The sequence below is a fragment of the Plectropomus leopardus genome, chromosome 9, assembly GCF_026936395.1.
Source record: "Plectropomus leopardus strain MGB_pleo_1.0 chromosome 9, ASM2693639v1, whole genome shotgun sequence".
NCBI classification, from domain to species: Eukaryota; Metazoa; Chordata; class Actinopteri; order Perciformes; family Serranidae; genus Plectropomus; species Plectropomus leopardus.
The window spans coordinates 34,854,039-34,871,767 of NC_142184.1; the positions used below are offsets into that span (position 1 = coordinate 34,854,039).

The following is a 17,729-nucleotide window of genomic DNA, read 5'->3' on the forward strand; positions in this document are numbered from 1 at the left end:
TCTGCATGTGAGAGGTTTCCTCTGCACGGAGAGATGAGACAGAGAGGGATCAGACCAAGTCCACGACATGATGTGGCGTTTCATAAGATAGTTAAAAATCACTCTAGACAACAGGGCAACTGCAATCAATCTGACTGCGGTGGCAGGGACCACACTGTAATCCAAATAAACAAACAAAGGCACCATGAAAGAAGTCTCCCTCTTTATGCTGCTTCACCTCATCCATCTTCTCTATCATCTATTCTCAGCCAGTTTGTTTGTTTTACAGCATCCTCACATGAAGAAGCTGCAGAAAAACAACTGCAGCAGGCTACAGCTGGTCCAAAGAGTGGGGATTCCCCAATGAAAAATAAAGTTTTATGTTCTCACCTGGCAAAAACACTGATAATAGGGGTGGGAATGACCAGATGCTGTATCGTATACGATACAATGACCCGATGTGATACGATATGATGCGATGCAATGCAATACACTGTTAATGATTTCCAGGGTTTTTCAAGTAGTTACTGTAATATTTCACAATAAATTACTGTAAAAATGATACAGTAACTTACTGTGAAAGCAATGCAAAATTCTACACCTGGCATAAACATTGATAATAGAGATGGGAATACAATACTATACAATATGATGCATGCTGAGGCTGAGTATTGCTATAACATATATAGGGATATATTATGATGTATTAGCTTTTTAAAACCCTTTGCCCAAAGGAAAACTTTATCAACATCTGCTTTGATAAAGTTTTCAGTCTGATCATCTCAAACTTATCATTTTTTACTGCAGGAAATGGTTCTGGACTGAAAAATTAATTTATTATTCTAGTAGGCTAGTTTGATTTATGATTGTTATATTAATAATATATATACTTTAAAAAAATCTCAATATTGACAGTAAAAAATATTGTGATATGCTGTATTGTTTTTGTTTTGTTTTTCCCCACCCCTAACTGATAAACATGATGTTTACGTCTCTAAATAACACTGTAATCAGCAAACTGACTGGACTGAACACAGTAGGTGCTCTTTGACATTCAGTCCTTTTACTAATTACGCTCATTTAAAGTTTCATAGGCTACATCATCTAATTTCTTTTAACTTTAAAAAGTTTGTGTCCAGGCTGACTTAAAATCTTAAGTTGACTGAATTTGGGCGGACAAGTTGAAGTAATTTTGTAATCATTCAACGTTCCTTCTCAAATTCAGTCAACTTACACAAACACTAACACAACTTACACTAACTTTCTTTTCTTTTTTAACATGTATTTTTACAGTGTATATGATATTCCCTCTTGCGCCACATTGCCATAACTGTGGAGAGAAAAACAACACACAACAACAAAACAACACACAACTTAACCAAAGTGCCATCCATCATGTCTTTCTTTTGACATACTTAAAATTAGGGTTGCAAATTGTAAATATTTCCATAATTGATTGGTAACAGTGACAAACAGTTAATCAAATCATGATTTTGAAACGCGTATAAATGTTGCTTATACCAAAAAACACCAGAGGCCTTTTTTTCCTCAGTCAAAGCTGCATATTCTCTGGCAGCATGAAACATTTAACGATGTAGAAGCTATTTGAAATGCATAGTAACTGACAATGCTCCACTTTGCCCGCTTCTCTTTGTAATGTTGCCTCCTTCCGTTCTTCACCAACCAGAGATTTTACATCTTTTTATAAAATAGTTACAATCCGCCCTTAGTTTGCTGATGCTAATCAGTGAACCATCCTCTCAAAGTACATCATTCAAGTTAGAACAGGAAACTAGACACTTTCTTGATATTTCAGAATCAGAACTCTATTTGATTGAATAAATTTCAATCAAATAGAAAATTTAATGAGCAATTTTTAATGAGCAATTTATGGATTGTTGATAAACCGTTGAAATCTTAAAAGCTTGAAGACCCTAAACAGCTGGGGATTTAGAAACTAATTACTCTAAAAAAAAATGTACTTAAATTGATCAGTTATTGCAGCTTGCCTTATGTCTTGATAGTATCTTACCCATATAACCAATGATTACATTGATGACACAAATATCTTGGAACCATATTAGTGTTCGTGTAGTTATGTTTTAGGTTCTTGGTTAGTCTTAGGTGTTTTGTAGGTTGTAAATGTTAACGTATAATACATGCACTTTATTTTTCTTTTCTTAAAAACAGACATAATGTTTAATAACTATTTTCTTTGTGTCCGGGCCCCTTTTTTCACATTTCAGGTAGCTTATCAGGGTGTCCATTTTTACATCTTTATTATGTCTCATGAAATATATCTTTTAACTTTTTGTTTTTTAACAAATTGAATTGATATGATATAAATTGTTAACATTATTACAGGCTAAATCATTTGTGTAAGATCCAGACACTTAAAAAACATTAATTTGCTTCCTTTTATGATGAGTTTTTAAAAGTCAGAGCCATATTATTTTACATGTCTTGAGTTTTTACAAATTGTTCTATTAAAAAAAGAGAAAGAATATACCAATAATCATGTGTAATATGTGTATAAAAGACAATTCATAATTCTGTCATAAAATGCAATGAAATTACTGAATCAATCTGATCAAACATTTAAGAGTGTTGTAGTTCATATGAAGTGTCATATTTGGATGTATTTTAATTATATGTGTAATAAAGTATACTTTGGTGAGAACATCATCATACTGAAATCATTTTATTAGTTGAATCTCATAATTTAATGTGAACTTTCTCAGCTTCAATATTCCACTCTTAGTTTTCTTAATGAAAACTTAAGACTTTGCCCAAGGGTTAACTTTAGAAGTAGAAATACAATTTGGATAATCATTAATTTCATTTTCATTTAAAGTATTAGTAAGCATGCAAATAATCTTGTGGAGGAAACTTGGATAAAGTGCCTATTTTTTTCTCTCATTTCAGTGCTCAAATATATCAGTTTTCACTTTCCAAAATTAAATGTTTGCTTTAGGACAAAAACGTACTTGAGTTTTTGAAACCTAATCGAATTAAGCTAAACAACATCCCGATCTTAAAAGTAAGATTTTATGTCGCCTAAATGCCTTAAACGTCTGCAGCACTTGATTAAATAAAGTTTCACGGTTGTTTTTGGATCTAGTTTTTCTCTCCTGGGTGTTTAACATTTCAACGGCACCGAGACGTTCACATCAAAGCAAAAGCCCGAGCACTGGCGGATCAAAAATAATACCTGTAGATGTTTGGTCCAAAAAATGATGCCTGTCGTCACACTGGTGTGTTATTTCCGCCCCCAAACTCTAATGAAAATAAACCCTCTCTATCGTGTCCACGCACTGTGTTGACACACTGCAGCGACAGGTAAAACTATTGTTGTTTTGGAGGCATTTCCCTCTGTACAACTGGCATTTTCTACCCCCGCTCCTCTGTATTGAACACGCCAAAAGCCTTTTGATGCTTTCAAGTTCGGTCGGGATTTTGAAAACGCGGCTGATTAGACTGCTAAAAATGAATGAAATAGTGTAAATATAATTGACTAACTAACTAAAATTCTGTATTTTTATTATGTAGTCAAACACCAGTTAAATAATCACTTTTAAATATGTTTATTTAATAAAGAAGACGTAAAGCACTGGCAGTTCAATATAAAAAATATAGACTTTGTTATGATGTTTCAGCTCATTTAAAATAAAACATCATACAATATATATTATATTGATATTCATTCAACCTTCTTTCTAAAATTTCTCATACACACAGATAAAATTATTTATTCTGCACACATAAAATATACGTAAACGGGCAGCACTTGAAAGCAGCATTATTGAAGAGTCTTACTCCCCCACCCCCCACTCTCCCTGCACAAACACATTCACCCTGCGGGCTCGGTGCTGGGGCTGTTGGAAGCCTGTGGAGGGGCTGGGAAGAGGTGCTGGGGGGTTAGGGTGATGAGGAAACGAGTTGATGTGCCCTGGAAGTAATTCCCCCATCCACCATCCCCCAGCCCCCTCCCCAAAAACACACAAGGTGGGAGAAACGGGACCACCACTGGCAGCCTTAAACACGTGGGGGACCCGGGGCGAGCATCCACATTCCTGCTGATGGTCTGAAAAGCCTGCTCGGTGTCTTCCTCCGGGTTGTCACTTTAACTAATAAAAGTTGCATAATAATAATAATGATAATAATAATAATGGGCCTTGTGATTGCATAATATGCATAATCAGAGAACATGTTTTATGTTGAGTGATTGAGACATGTTTTTTGTGATCGTTTAACAATTTACACCTGGCATATTTTTTTCTCTCATTTATAAATATTTGTATTTTTAATGTGTAAAAGAACGTTGTTTGAGTAACCCTAACAAACGTAAGAAAATCCCACTTTCAATCACAGATATGAAATATTTGTATATTGCTGACATGAGTCATTTTTCTCGCACTTTTTCGTTCTTAAAAAGTCTGTAATATAAAGTTATTATCGCGGCCATTTATTAGAATGCATTGATTCTTGTTGCAACTTTTTTTTCCTTTTTCTTTTTCCATTTTAATACAAAATGGGTTCTTAAAAACTGTATAAATGTAAAAACAAAAACAAAAATCCAAACAACAAATAATTGTTTATGAATTAATTGTCTTTAAAGTTGGTTATATGGAATCGCGAGGGCTGAGAATAACATATTTTAATCAATTTTATTTAGTTTCGAAGGCAAGGGATGACGTAACAAAGCCTAATAAAGCAAACTAAACAGATAAATATGGTACTGCGATAAAAAAAATAACTTAACAACTCCAGTACCCCTCAAAAATATTAAAAATATTATTAAAATACGACGAAATAACGCTATTTGAAACTTTTTTGTTGACTAGAGCAACAGTAGGAAAGTTATTCAAATGTTAGTATGTCATAGATCAAACATCGGCTCCGTTATGGGAAACTATCGATTTAAATTATTTTTTTGAAATTGATATTTTATTAGATAAACCTAATCTAAAGATTGCATAAGCTAGACTGTGGGTGTATTGATTAAACTGATTGTTACTGGGAGGACTGGCTGCTGAAAAAAACAGTAAACTGTCCCTGCTTGAAAAAAAAAAAAAAAAAAAAAGTTTGTGAAAGTGGCCTGACGTCACACTCCCACAATGCTTACCGCCCCATAACTCCGCTGCAGCCTGAGGGGAGCCAGACTCACTCTCAGGCCCCGAATATTGAAAAAATATTGAAAAAAAATCGGGAAAAATAACCAAACAACAGATCTCGGGGAGAAAAGAGCGGGGAGCGGTGGCGTGGGCTCTCCCACGGCGGCTGTCTGGTCCGGTCCGAGATGGAAGGTTACCGGGGCTCCATGTGAGATTGACTAATGCGGTGCTGGAAACTTTTTGGTGGGTAAACTGCTCGTTCTTTTTTTTCTCCTCACTAAGACCTCATAATGTGGCTGCACGTCGCGATATGTGCATGTGTTGCCTTTTAAACAACTTTATACCAACTGTGTGCTCGCGCTGAGTGACACATCGACGTGCGCCACACTTGAATTGTTATGAATGTGTTGTTACGATCGCGTAATCAGACTTTGCGTAATTTTGCTTATTTTTTTGTTGTTGTTGGCAGCGTGGAGGGATCTGGGTATTTAATTTTTAATTGCGCGATCGCCACTTCTGCCCCGCGAGGCTCTGTGTTTTTTGCTCGATAAATATGTTGCAAATGCGAACGTGTGAAGTTGTTTAACACGGTGCACTTTGTCCAGCGGCCCCTCGCTGTTGACGTTTGATGTTCTTCGCATGTTTTCGGCGATCTGGTGAGTTTTAAGCAATTTCCGAATATTTTATCAAGTGTGGCATGCCTCTGCAGAGGAGAGCGAGGTAAAGACTCAACGTCCCATGGCGTGTGTTAGTTTGCGAGAGGAGGAAAAGGAGAAAAAAAGTTGCAACGATTTCTTTCTGTGCATCATTCTCTTAATTAGCACTTTGGTGTCTGATTTTTAACGCGTCCCCCTAAAACTTTTGAAGCCATTGTCGCAGACTGGTTGTATATTTGGCCCCTCCGCTGGGTTATCTACATGGCTTGTGACATGTTTGTCGCTGATCGGATGTTTTGTGTCTCTTGGCTGCGCGTGTGCGTGTGAGAGAGCGTGTGTGCTCTTCCTTGGAAGCGGGTAAATAACAAGCAAGACCCTACCAAAAGGGGGGGTTGGGGTCAGAATGTGGGGGTTCCCGTTTATGCACATGTTATTGATAGCTGACTTGGCTGCAGGCTTCTACTTTTTTCTTTTACACGTTTATTGTCAATCAGGATTGTGGAAATGAGCAGAAACTATGGTTGAAGGCACAAAAAGTTCTGCTTCAGCAATGAGTTTATTGCATTGTGCTATTTTTGCATGCTTTGGCAATGTTGTATTTATGTGTTTTTTGTCACAGCAGTGACTGTATTTGTTGCTTCTTTTTCTGCTGAAAACGTAGCTTGTACTCAAATTGCACTTTGTGATATTAAGGTGTTTTATTACATCAGATTGAAGCAGTCTTGATTTACAGGAATAAAACATGGGAGAACCCAAAGCACTAATAATTATTTTCATTATCAGTTAATCTGCTAGTTATTTTCTCGGTTAATCAGTAAGTCTAAAAAAAAAAGTCAAAAAGTGAAATACACCTGTTTTAGCTTCCTAAAGCCAACGTTGAAGTCTTCAAATAAGTTGTTTTGTCCATTTGATAGACCAAAAAAGTGTTGCTATCTTTACTATCACATAAAACAAAGAACAGCAGCAAATCATCAAAAGTGACAAGCAATAACCAGGGGTTGTTTGGTGTATTTGCTTGAAAAGTTTAGAAAACTGTCTATTGACTAATCGATTAATTGACTTTTTTCTTCAGCACTAGATTCGTCCTGAACCGGCCTAATAGGTTTCTTCATGGTTTCATTATTTTATCTGCAACATATTTACTTGTCATTTCGTTAAAAGTAATTTAAGATCATACTTTAAGATTTCAAGCACAAAATATAAAACATCAAGTTATCTGACTGGTTTGAGTGACACCCCACAAAAGCCCTGAGTTAGCTGTATTTTTACAGTGCAAAAAGTCTCAGAAGTACCTCAAAAAGATTAGTGCCAAAGTTTTAGATACTTTTTCTGTTAATTGACTAGTTAATAAATGAATATCACATGCCCTTGTATCATTCAAGAAGTTTAGTACATAAAGTGAAGTGAAGTAAAGTTATCTGTCAGGTGTGAGTGACGTTCTTCAAAAACACAGTAATTTACCCTTTACCTGAATATATACAGTGCTAAAAGCCTTTAAAGTTCCTTACTATACTTCAAAAAAGTTCATGTCAAAGTTAAAGATTATTTTTCACTGAGTAATTGATGAAGATGACTGTTGCTTCAGCATGATTCCACCTTCACTGCTTTCTCATGGCTCAAATACTGCTCTGCAACTTCAACATTTACTGCCATTAATTGTTATTTTAAATAGTTATTTTATATTTTAAGTACAGAAAGCAAAGAAAGTCATCTGGCTGTTTTGAATGACATTCCAAAAAAACACAATCATTTACTGTAATTATCCTGATTTACCTGTATTTTTTACAGTGTCAAAAGCCTCAAAAGTTCCTCCTATACCTCAAAAAGGTTAATGCCAAAGTTGCAAATCATTGTTCTGTCGATTGAATATTTTATTAATCAAAAAACAGCACGATTCCATGTGGCTTCTCATGGCTCAAATACTCTTCTGCAACATCAGTGTGTACTTGTCATTATCAACAGTCGTTCAAGAACATAATTTAAGTACAGTAAGTAAAGAAAATCAAGCCTGGTTTGATTGCTGCTCTGCTCTCAATAATTTACTGTAAATACATCGATTTATGCAAATTTCTATCATATAAAAGCCTTAAATGTTCTTCACTGCCTCAAAATAATCAGTACCAAAGTTGCAGATTATTTTTCTGTTGATTGCCTGATTAATTTAATCGAGTTGTTGCTTCAACACGAAATTCCTCTTGAACTGGTCTGATAAGTCTTCATGGCCCAAATAATCTTCTACAACATCAACTGTTACTTGTCCTTATGAACAGCCACTTGAGGTCATAATTTAAGCACATATTGTAAAGAAAATCAAGTTGTGTCTGGTTTCAGTAATGTTCAAAAAAATAATAACTTCCTGTGATTACCCTGATTTATCGATTATATTCAACAACAAAAAAAGCCTTGAAAGTCCCTTACCCCCCCACAAAGATGAGTTGCAGATTATTTTATTTGTCGATTGACTAATTGCTTGAATCAACTAGTTGCTTGAGCGCTTGATTCCGCCTGCGCTGGCCTGATCGGGTTTTCACGGCTCACACACTCCTCTACAACTTCAGCATTTACTTGTCATTATTAACAGTCATTTAAGATCAGAATTCAAGTTTATAGAATGTAAAGAAAATCAAGTTATCTGCCTGGTTTGAGAGTAGCTCCATAAAAACCCAATATTTCACTGCAATTAGTCTGATTTACCTGTATATATTAAGTACTAAAAAGTCCCTCACTACCTCAAAAAGATCAATGCCAAAGTCTATTATTTTTCTGTCAGTTAACTAATTGAGTAATTGACCCTTCTGCAACATCAACATGAACTTCTTATTCTGTTAATAGTCATTTATGATAATAATTTTAATAATTTAAGGACAGAATGTAATGAAGCTATTCACAGTTTACCATCATGACCCCGATTTTACCTGAATACTGAAAATACCTGAATACCTGAATCACTACCTCAAAAAGATTAAAACCAAAGTTACAGATTATCTTTCTGTCGATTGACTCGTCGATTAATTAATAAATTGCTTCAGCACTGGCTCAAATACCCTTCTGTAACATCCACATTTACTTGTCATTCAATTAACAGTCATTTAAGATTGTTTTTTAAGTACAAAAAGTAAAGACAATCAAGTTATCTGAGTGTTTTGAGTGACACAATAATTCATTGTAATTCCACTGATTTGAGTTGCAGATCATTTATCTGTCAATTGACTTGATTTATGGTGTACTTGCACTGGCCTGGTTGGTTTCTAATGGCCTCAAATATCTCTTCTGCAGCATTAATATTAACTTGGCATTCTTATTATGGTAAAATAAGATAGTAATTAAAGATTTTAAGTACAGATTAAATAGAAATTATAAAATAAAATCAAGTTATTTGTCTGGTTTGACTGACACTCTAAAAAACAAAACAAAAAAAACAATAATTTGCCATAATTATTCAAATTTTCCTACCATGCTCAAAACCTTAAGCATTCCTAAACCTCATAAAGATTAATGTCAAAGTTGCAGATTATTTTTCTGTCAGTTGATGAAGCCACTAGTTTTCAGCACTAGATTCCATCTGCACTGGTATCTCATGGCTCTAATACCTCTCCACAACATTAAAAAACACAATCATTTACTGTAAATACATTGATATACGTGAAAATATATTGTATTAAAGTCTTAAACGTTCCTCACTGCCTCAAAATGATCAAAGCCAAAGTTGCAGATTATTTTTTCCAGTCAAGTGACTAACTGATTTAATCAAGAAGTTACTTCAGCATGAGATACCACCTGAACTGGCCTCGCCGTCTTTCAGTCCCGCCTCAAAACCCATCTCTTCCCCTGCCTATTCCTAGCCTCCACCCCCCACCCCCGTCTTCTTTTCGTCTTTTTGTTTTTGTTTTTGGTTTGTAAAACGACCTTGAGTTCAAGAAAGGCACTATATTAATCCAATGTATTATTAACTGGCCTGATAAGCCTTATGTGGCTAAAATAATATTCAACATCAACACATACTTGTCACTATTAACAGACGCCTGAGATCATAATTTAAGTGCATATTGTAAAGAAAATAAAGTTATCCACCTGATTTGGGTGACGCTCTAAAAATAATTTACCGTAATTATCCTAATTTTCCCGAATATATAGTCCTGAAAACCTTAAATGTTCCTATACCTGAAAAATATTCATGTCAAAGTTGCATATTATTTTTCATCGATTGGCTAATTGGTGAATCCACTAGTTTTTTCAGCACTAAATTCCACCTGCACTAGTTTCTCATGGCTCAAATACCCTTCTGCAAGATTGAAAAGCACAATAATTCACTGTAATTTCCCTGATTTCGTTGTATTTTTACAGAGTTAAAAGCCTTAAAAGTTCCTCCTTACATCAAAAAGATTAATGCCAAAGTTGTAGATCAATAAAGCCTGATGGAGTGACTGTAGGTGGGTTTTTCCCTCCACTTAAAGAGACGAGCATGCTCCACCGAGGCCTCCAGCTACATAATAAGGAAATGGAAGTGAGTTTGTCACGAGACAATGCCTTTGTTGCTGCCAGTCGCCGTGCAAGTTGAGACCCATGTGTTGATGTTTGCTACTCTCTCACTTGTAACAACCCTGTTAGCGGTGGATCCGCTCTGTGGCCTTTTAACAGATTTCATTTTCTCCAGAGATTCTCAAACATGTGGAACATTCAGGGAGGTTGATGGCATTCTGGTGCACCTGCATTTAAGATTTAGTGATTGGTATTAATAATTCTATACAACTTTAAAAGATCAGAGGTGAATTTGTGGCCATAGAAAATAAAATAATACCTGTTTGTTTCCCCAAGTGGAGAAAAATAGTGTTAACCCTTTGAAACTTGAGCAAATTGACTTGATTTCTCACGAAACCATGGAAAAAAGGCAGCAAGTAACTTACCATGAAATGACCAAAAAATTAGCAAGATATTAGTAAAAATCTACAAGAAAACTGAAAAAATTCCACAAAAAAGAAAAGTAAAAAAACAAAAAAAGGATAAAATAAAAAATAATTAATGATACTAATAATAATTATAATAATTGTTGCTGTAACGTAATTGTAAATATATGCTTATGATAACTAAATGTAGCTTTCTTGATATTTTTCCCGACTTATTTTGATTCTCTGATATTTGTCAGGTAATTTTCTCACCAGCTTTCTCAATTTATTTATTTTTTAAAACAATTTTATTAGACATTTCAAGTTGCTGATCGCTTTTTTTCAGTGTTTTTGAAAGAAATCAGCCAATGTGCATTAGTTGCAATTGGACCAAAAAAGTTGGAAGCGATGACTAAACAGCTGGCAAACTTTCATCTTAGAGATCTGTGAACATTTGTGAAATTGTGATATTTAATATTTTTTATTTGTTTTAGACATTATTTACAGAATTTAAATCAAAAAGCGTCTGTATTTCTAAATATTTTTCTTGCAGTCTTGATGATCGCTGCTCTTCTGTTGCCTGAACATTTTAGCTGCTCTACTATCCGACAGTTTTGTGCGGCTCCACTGAGCCACCTTCTTCTCATTAACTTCCATGCATTGCCTTGCATTGATTCCATGCCCCTGTGGTTGGAGGCAGCACGTTTCATGTTTGCCTTTGTGATTGAGTGAATGTGTTTGCCTGGGAGAGCTCGCACACATGCCTGTTTGTGAGACGCTGGATGGGAGACGTGCGCGTGCATGTGGTGTTTGAGAGAGAGAGAGAGAGAGAGAGAGAGAGAGAGAGAGCTGTTTTGAGCTGGTGGAGGGAGGTCTTCAACTCTGAAACACCCCCCCCCCCCGCGCCTCTGTGGGCAGCGGTGGCAGTGGCAGCAGAGACGGTGGCGGCGGCAGCAACAGCAGGCTGATTTCCATGAGAAAAGAGCATCAGTTGGGTTAATGGGAGGGACAGCCCTCTGAGGGGACAAATGGTAGTTAATAACCAGGGAAGAATCGGAAAAGCTCTGATCCCTTTCTTTGTACTTCTTCACCTTCTAGAGGCAAGGACGGGGCGGGTGGGGGTGCAGAGGAGATGGCTGAGGGAACAAGGGACACTGGGTTCATGCTAGAATGGATGTTTTTCACTCAGGGGGCTGCAATGAGATTGTACTATTTATTATTTTCTCAGGAAAACGAGAGGAAAAAAGTCGGGAGCCTGAGAAGTGGAGCACAATATGGGGCATCGCAGGAGAAGCATGTGTATGTGTGTGTGTGCATGCGCAGCTTGTGTATTTGCACTTTACTCACATGTACATTGTGTTTACATGCATGCGCGGTCAGTGTTGTTGGTCGAGCAGGGGAGGATTTATTTATTTGTGATATGTGAGGTTTCACACAGTAGCTGCTGGATATTCAGGTCACTTTGAGAGAGGGATGAGTGGAGAGGAGGAGACAGATAGAGAAAGTTATAGTCAGAGTCATTCTTCAATCAGATATTTACTGATTTTAATCATAATTAACCACTTTCAGACTGTATTTCAAGTTCTTGTGCTGCTGCTTGTCTAACATTGAGAAATCAGGGTTCTTTTCTTGCTGTTTTTGTAGAAAAAAAGTGAATATTCCGCAAGAATATGAAAAGGAAAGTATTAAAAACATATTGTTTTGGTATCAGTATCGAGACTCAGATGTTGAATATTAAAAAAATATACAAAGTAATTTTGTTTTCTCCCCTGGTTTCCCTAGTTGTTGTGGATGTTCATTGTCCCTGCAGCTTAGATTGTTTTTTCCATTTTAGTGTTAAAAATTGATTGATGATTTGTAATTGAAGTTGTGTCAGTTTTCTTGTAATTTTTGTCTTTTTTAACATAATACTGCCAAAAAGTTTGTCCACCAGGAAAAGACAACACTTGTGATTTTACCATATCCAAAAACTAAGACCATATCTAGTGTTGTATCACAGTATTGATATTTCATTGATATAGATTGAAAGTGAGGCTATGCAAGTGTTAAACAACACAATAACACAGTATGCAAAAGCCCCATTGCTCAGTTTAGTAGCCTATACTGTGATTGCTTTGACAGACTTATTTATTCTGGAAGGACCAGCAGCTCATGGTGCAGGGATGTATAGGTTTTGTTGTAATATTTGGAGGGAACACATATGAATTTGAGGCTTTTGGGTCCTCTACATGGATTTAGGAAAGAAAATCTGGATGCAGCCACGAGAGCTTCTCATTGGCACATGAAGCAAATAAAGCTCTTTTTCTGGGTATAGAATATTTACAGGCCCATAAGGCATGCGCACTAGAGACTTATGGCGGCTGAGTGTACCTGAGAGGGGAACTTCTCCTTGCAGAGCGACTAATTTCTGGTTTAGCGCTTTGCTAGCTTGAATGGTGGTCTAAAAACGTGAATCTTGTGGCTCTTTCAGACCTTGCAAATGTTATCAAACTGGATGGCTTAAATCTAGATATTGAAATGAGTCATTCTGCAGGGGTTTGACGCTCACAAAAAAATTATTTACTGATTTACACACATCTCTCTCCAATGTAAGCCAATGGGAAAAAGTCTTTCTGGACCCATGGGCATCACCTGGGCATCACGTGACAGACCTGGACGCATAATTCCACTTTTAGCCTCTATGTAAAATTTGCATTAGAGCCTGGCGCACTTCCTGGAAGCTTTGACCTCTGAGAGGAAATGCTGAGCATCAAACACTGCATTCTGGGGAATTTTGTTTTCACATAAATCAAATTTTCAGTTTGTGGTGAAAATGTATTTAATTTCATCAAAATTAAAAGTCCTCTGCTACTTTCATCTTCAGGTGGACAAATGTTTGAAATAATGAGGGGCACATGCCCCCTGTATCCCCCCTGAAATCTACGCCCATGTTGGCAGGCTCACAGGCTCATGCTAGCAGTGTTTACAGATATTGCTGTGTAACTGACATTACTGAGGCAGTTTGCCGTCCTCAGCTCTTCTTGTGCTTTAGATTTAACATGTAGCCGGGGGCTTTGCTGCTGTAGTCGTATGTGATCTGATGTCACCAGAATGGCGGCTAATGTCAGCGACGGTCAGCAGACTTTAATTTATATTGCTCTGTAACTGATATTACTGTGTCAGTTTGCTGATTTTATGACTCCTGAAGGTTAATTCATGACCGTTAAAATGGTACATTGACCAAATCTTAACTCGAGGTTGCCTTACAGGAGTCTCTCTCATGCTCTTCATCAGCGGTTGGCTTTGGATGGATTTCGTAACAGTTGCAGTAAAAGGCTCAGAAGAAACCTAGTATGCAGTTGTTAAGTTATGATATATTTGTCAGTTAATGACTTTTCTCTACTTGTGCCACTGATACACTTATGAAATGAATCATCAGCCTGTAATTGCTGATTAAGTATTAGCAAAACGTTTGTTGTTAAAGGACTCAAATCCAACAGAGGAAGATGGGAAATTAAAGGCAACGGTTTCTTTTATTTTATAAATTAAAAAACAAAAAAATACAAGTCATCGATAAACAAAAACAGTTAATGAGAAATGAACACCAAAGTCACACTGAAACAGACCAACATACAAAATCCAACCAATACACCCTAATAAACACAAACAATGCATAACAACTCATGTACACAGGTTGAAACCACCTAAAATGATAACAACATTGATGGATATGAATAAGAAAAAATAAATAACATGATATATGTATATAAAAAACATTGATCCAGTGATGAAAGTTAATATAAGCCTTCAGATCCCATAAATCTTCCTCACCTTTCCAAATATATACCCTTCCGAATAAACTTAATAGACTATTTATTAACATTTTTTACGGACTGATATTCAAGGAATCCACATCAGCAGCTTGATAATAATAAACCTTTTCCATAACAAAATTATCGAATTGATTATGTAAAACTGATGATTTCTAAAGTAGCACAGAAAAAAATCTGATAGAAAATGAAGTTGTTACTGGCAAGAGAGCGCAATTCTACTGTTTTAGAGCCACAAAGAAGAGTTAGTTTTCCATAAAATTACAGTTTTATCTGAGTGTGAAACTACTTTATAGTTTATTAATAAATTACATGGTATTTGATCAATGCATAGACTAATGTATAGTCACCAGTATCCGATCAAGCTGTTTCGACAGTATCAGAGGTATTTTGTTTCTGGTATAGCAAAAACTCAAGGTGAAGTCAGGTAAAGTGGGACATCAGGTAAATGGGGCAAATCAGGTCTTTACTTCCTGGGCTCTTAGAATATTTGTAGCAAGTCATCAAACACATTGTTGCATTGTTACATCAAACTTTGCTTTACTTGACACAATATGGTTATAAGAGTATTGAAGCTAAACATTGAGGGTGTAACAACAAATCTGGTTGTAGAATGTTACATTTGTTAACTGTTTGATTTATAATCAAAATATTTTCGCATTACATGTTACTTTTATGGGTATAGTTTTGAGTGATGCATTCAGGTAAAATTGGACAAAAAAAGTTAAAATGGGGCATTTTTCTCAAATAAAATCAGAATATTTTTAGAGAATTAGCACGCTTCAGACAATATGGTGCGATGGGAACAGGCTGTGAGAGAACAGGAAAAGCAAGACAGAAAAGTTAGACAATGTTGTAATGAATAGCTGCAGGTTACATGGAGGATTTAACAAATAAATGACTCAAATGATACATGGATTTAATCGTTTGAAAAACAAACCATTTTGTCCCATTTTACCTCAACAGCTGTCCCATTTCATCTGAGCATGTCATCTGAGTGAGAATGGGGTTCTTGATGTATTTTAGCATATTAAGTTATTTTTTTAAAAAAAAAGTATAAATAAATAAATCTAATATTGATAATTAATGAATAAATCTGAAAAATAAAAAATGGATGAATAAATAAATAAATATATTATTGATGATAAATTAATAATAAGATTAGTATAGTAATAAACAGTAATAAATAGAATAATCTAAATAGGAGATAAAAGATAAATAAAAGAATAATAGCACAAATAGTAAAAGATAAAAATGTTAAAAATATTAAAATGATATACCTTCTAGTAAAACAGTAAAAAAGACTAAACTGCATAAATAATACTCAGTAAATAAAAAAATAGATAAGGTTAACTTAAAAGCCATAATAAAAGGATAGGTCTTGAGTTTGCTTTAAAACAAGTTGTAACAGTAGCATTTGAAGTAGTATTATGAGTTTTAGGTGTTTTTTTTTCTGTGAGAAGTGTCCCATATTACTTTACTTTACTCTAAAGATGAACAGGTTTTTTGGGGGGGGGGGTAAATTCTACAGGGTGCAAAAATATGCACAAAACATGACTCTTTACCTTCTCTGTAATAAATACAGCACTGCATACATTTACTACATATAGCTGGCAGCCGTGACAGAGAGAAGAATGATGCTTTGCTGTGTAATAGACTGATTAAAAACAGGCATATGAATGTGCAGCGCAGCACACACACTCTCATACATGCAGATATTTACAAGGCTAATTAAAGTTTAAAAAAAAGAAACACTCGCATTTTCATTTTTATTATGCATGGGCACAAAGTTAATAATACTACAGGCACACATGCTCTCGTTTACTCACAGTGTGGCTGAGGCTTTTTGGACCGGCGCACATTCTGACGGGTCGTGCAGTATGCCGGTCAGAAATAGTAAGAGGATGCTAGATGCTTGAACCACATACTGCCACTTTTCCTTGTGGATCTTTTTCTAGGAAGAGCGGGGCAGCTGTGGCTTTTCAGAACCTAGATCCATCCATCAAGCAGCACCCATGGTTTACACCACACAACACACACACACACACACACACACACACACACACACCCTCTTTTCCCTCCCTCCCCTCCTCCCTCCCAGCTCCGTTTCCATGTATCTTAATTTCTTTCCGTCCCTCTGTTTTCTTCTCTCTCCTTTTCTCCCTCTGTCCATCCATCCGTCTCTGTTTCGCCCTTCATCCATCCGTCTCTCCCAGACTGAGTTTACAGCCCCCAGGCCACTTCCGCCAGGCTGTCTGCAACAGATTTATTAATAGGCTTTTCTCTCTGTGCAGTAAACACAGCACCGTTGGTTTAGGGGGTCGTCTCTCAGACACTGATAGACTTGTACTTAACCTTAGGCACCAGCTTACATGGGAATAGAGGGAAGCCTGTTGGCTTCGGAGATGATTCTCTGCAGATGAAGTCACGTAGGGACTTGAAATAACTTTGAGTAAACAGGCTGAAAATATGAGTAATTCTGGTGATATTTTTGCAGTATTTTTCAAAGGTTTTGGCTTGAGTTTGGTGAGGTGAGAGGATGGGTTGGCTGACAGGATGTTGTGTCACAGAGGTCATTCAGTGGATTTAATTACATGTGTTGCAAATGTGCAGCCTGCTGATCTACTGTAATACACCTCAGCAGGTGACAAAGCAGTCTCACCGCAACGTGAGGCCTGTTCGATGGTTGTTTGAGCTTTCCATCATTTCACAGATGGAGTTTATTCAGCTGTCATTGATTTGTCGATGTTGACATTTTTCTAGGCAAGACTTCTGGTCCAGCTTGGTTTAAAAGTTAACTTCATGCTCCACCAAGGAAACATATACAGTTGCCATGACTCAGCACATTTACATGATGCTAGAAAAAGTGGAATTATTGTGTAAGTTCGACTAGAACTGGACTTAAAATATAATAAAAATAATAAAATAAATAAAATACATGTTAACGTGTTAATCTGACTGAAATCAGACTGATTCGAATTACTCAAAATCTGATGAACACACCCAGATACTGTGATTGGAAGTCAAGCTATTCCATCATGCAAACACCTCAGTCGAACTTTAACTGGACTAGGTGTTCTGCGCATGCACCTAGTCGCTGCACCAGCCTCCCTTGGTGGTTAGGTATAAGGACTGTTTGTTATTTATGAGGGGGGAGGGGTGCTGCAAAACGGGTTAGGCATTTAAAAAAAAATTAAGCACTAAGAAGGGGCTTGTGTTTTTAATTTTGGCTTAGGTGAGGGACATTCAACTTGAAAAAGTAATATTTTGTGTTTGTTTTTAGAAGAA

The 17,729-nt window shown here is 36.2% G+C and overlaps 1 protein-coding gene across 1 annotated transcript in view; it reads left to right on the forward strand.

Moving 5' to 3' along the window:
• Positions 1-5,115: 5,115 nt before the first annotated feature.
• The window catches only part of plagl2 (pleiomorphic adenoma gene-like 2), a 59,344-nt gene continuing 46,730 nt past the window's right edge, over positions 5,116-17,729 (forward strand). Inside the window, exon 1 of the mRNA XM_042491811.2 lies at positions 5,116-5,336. The gene's annotated coding sequence lies outside the window, so the exon portion shown is untranslated. The remainder of the gene's footprint in view (positions 5,337-17,729) is intronic.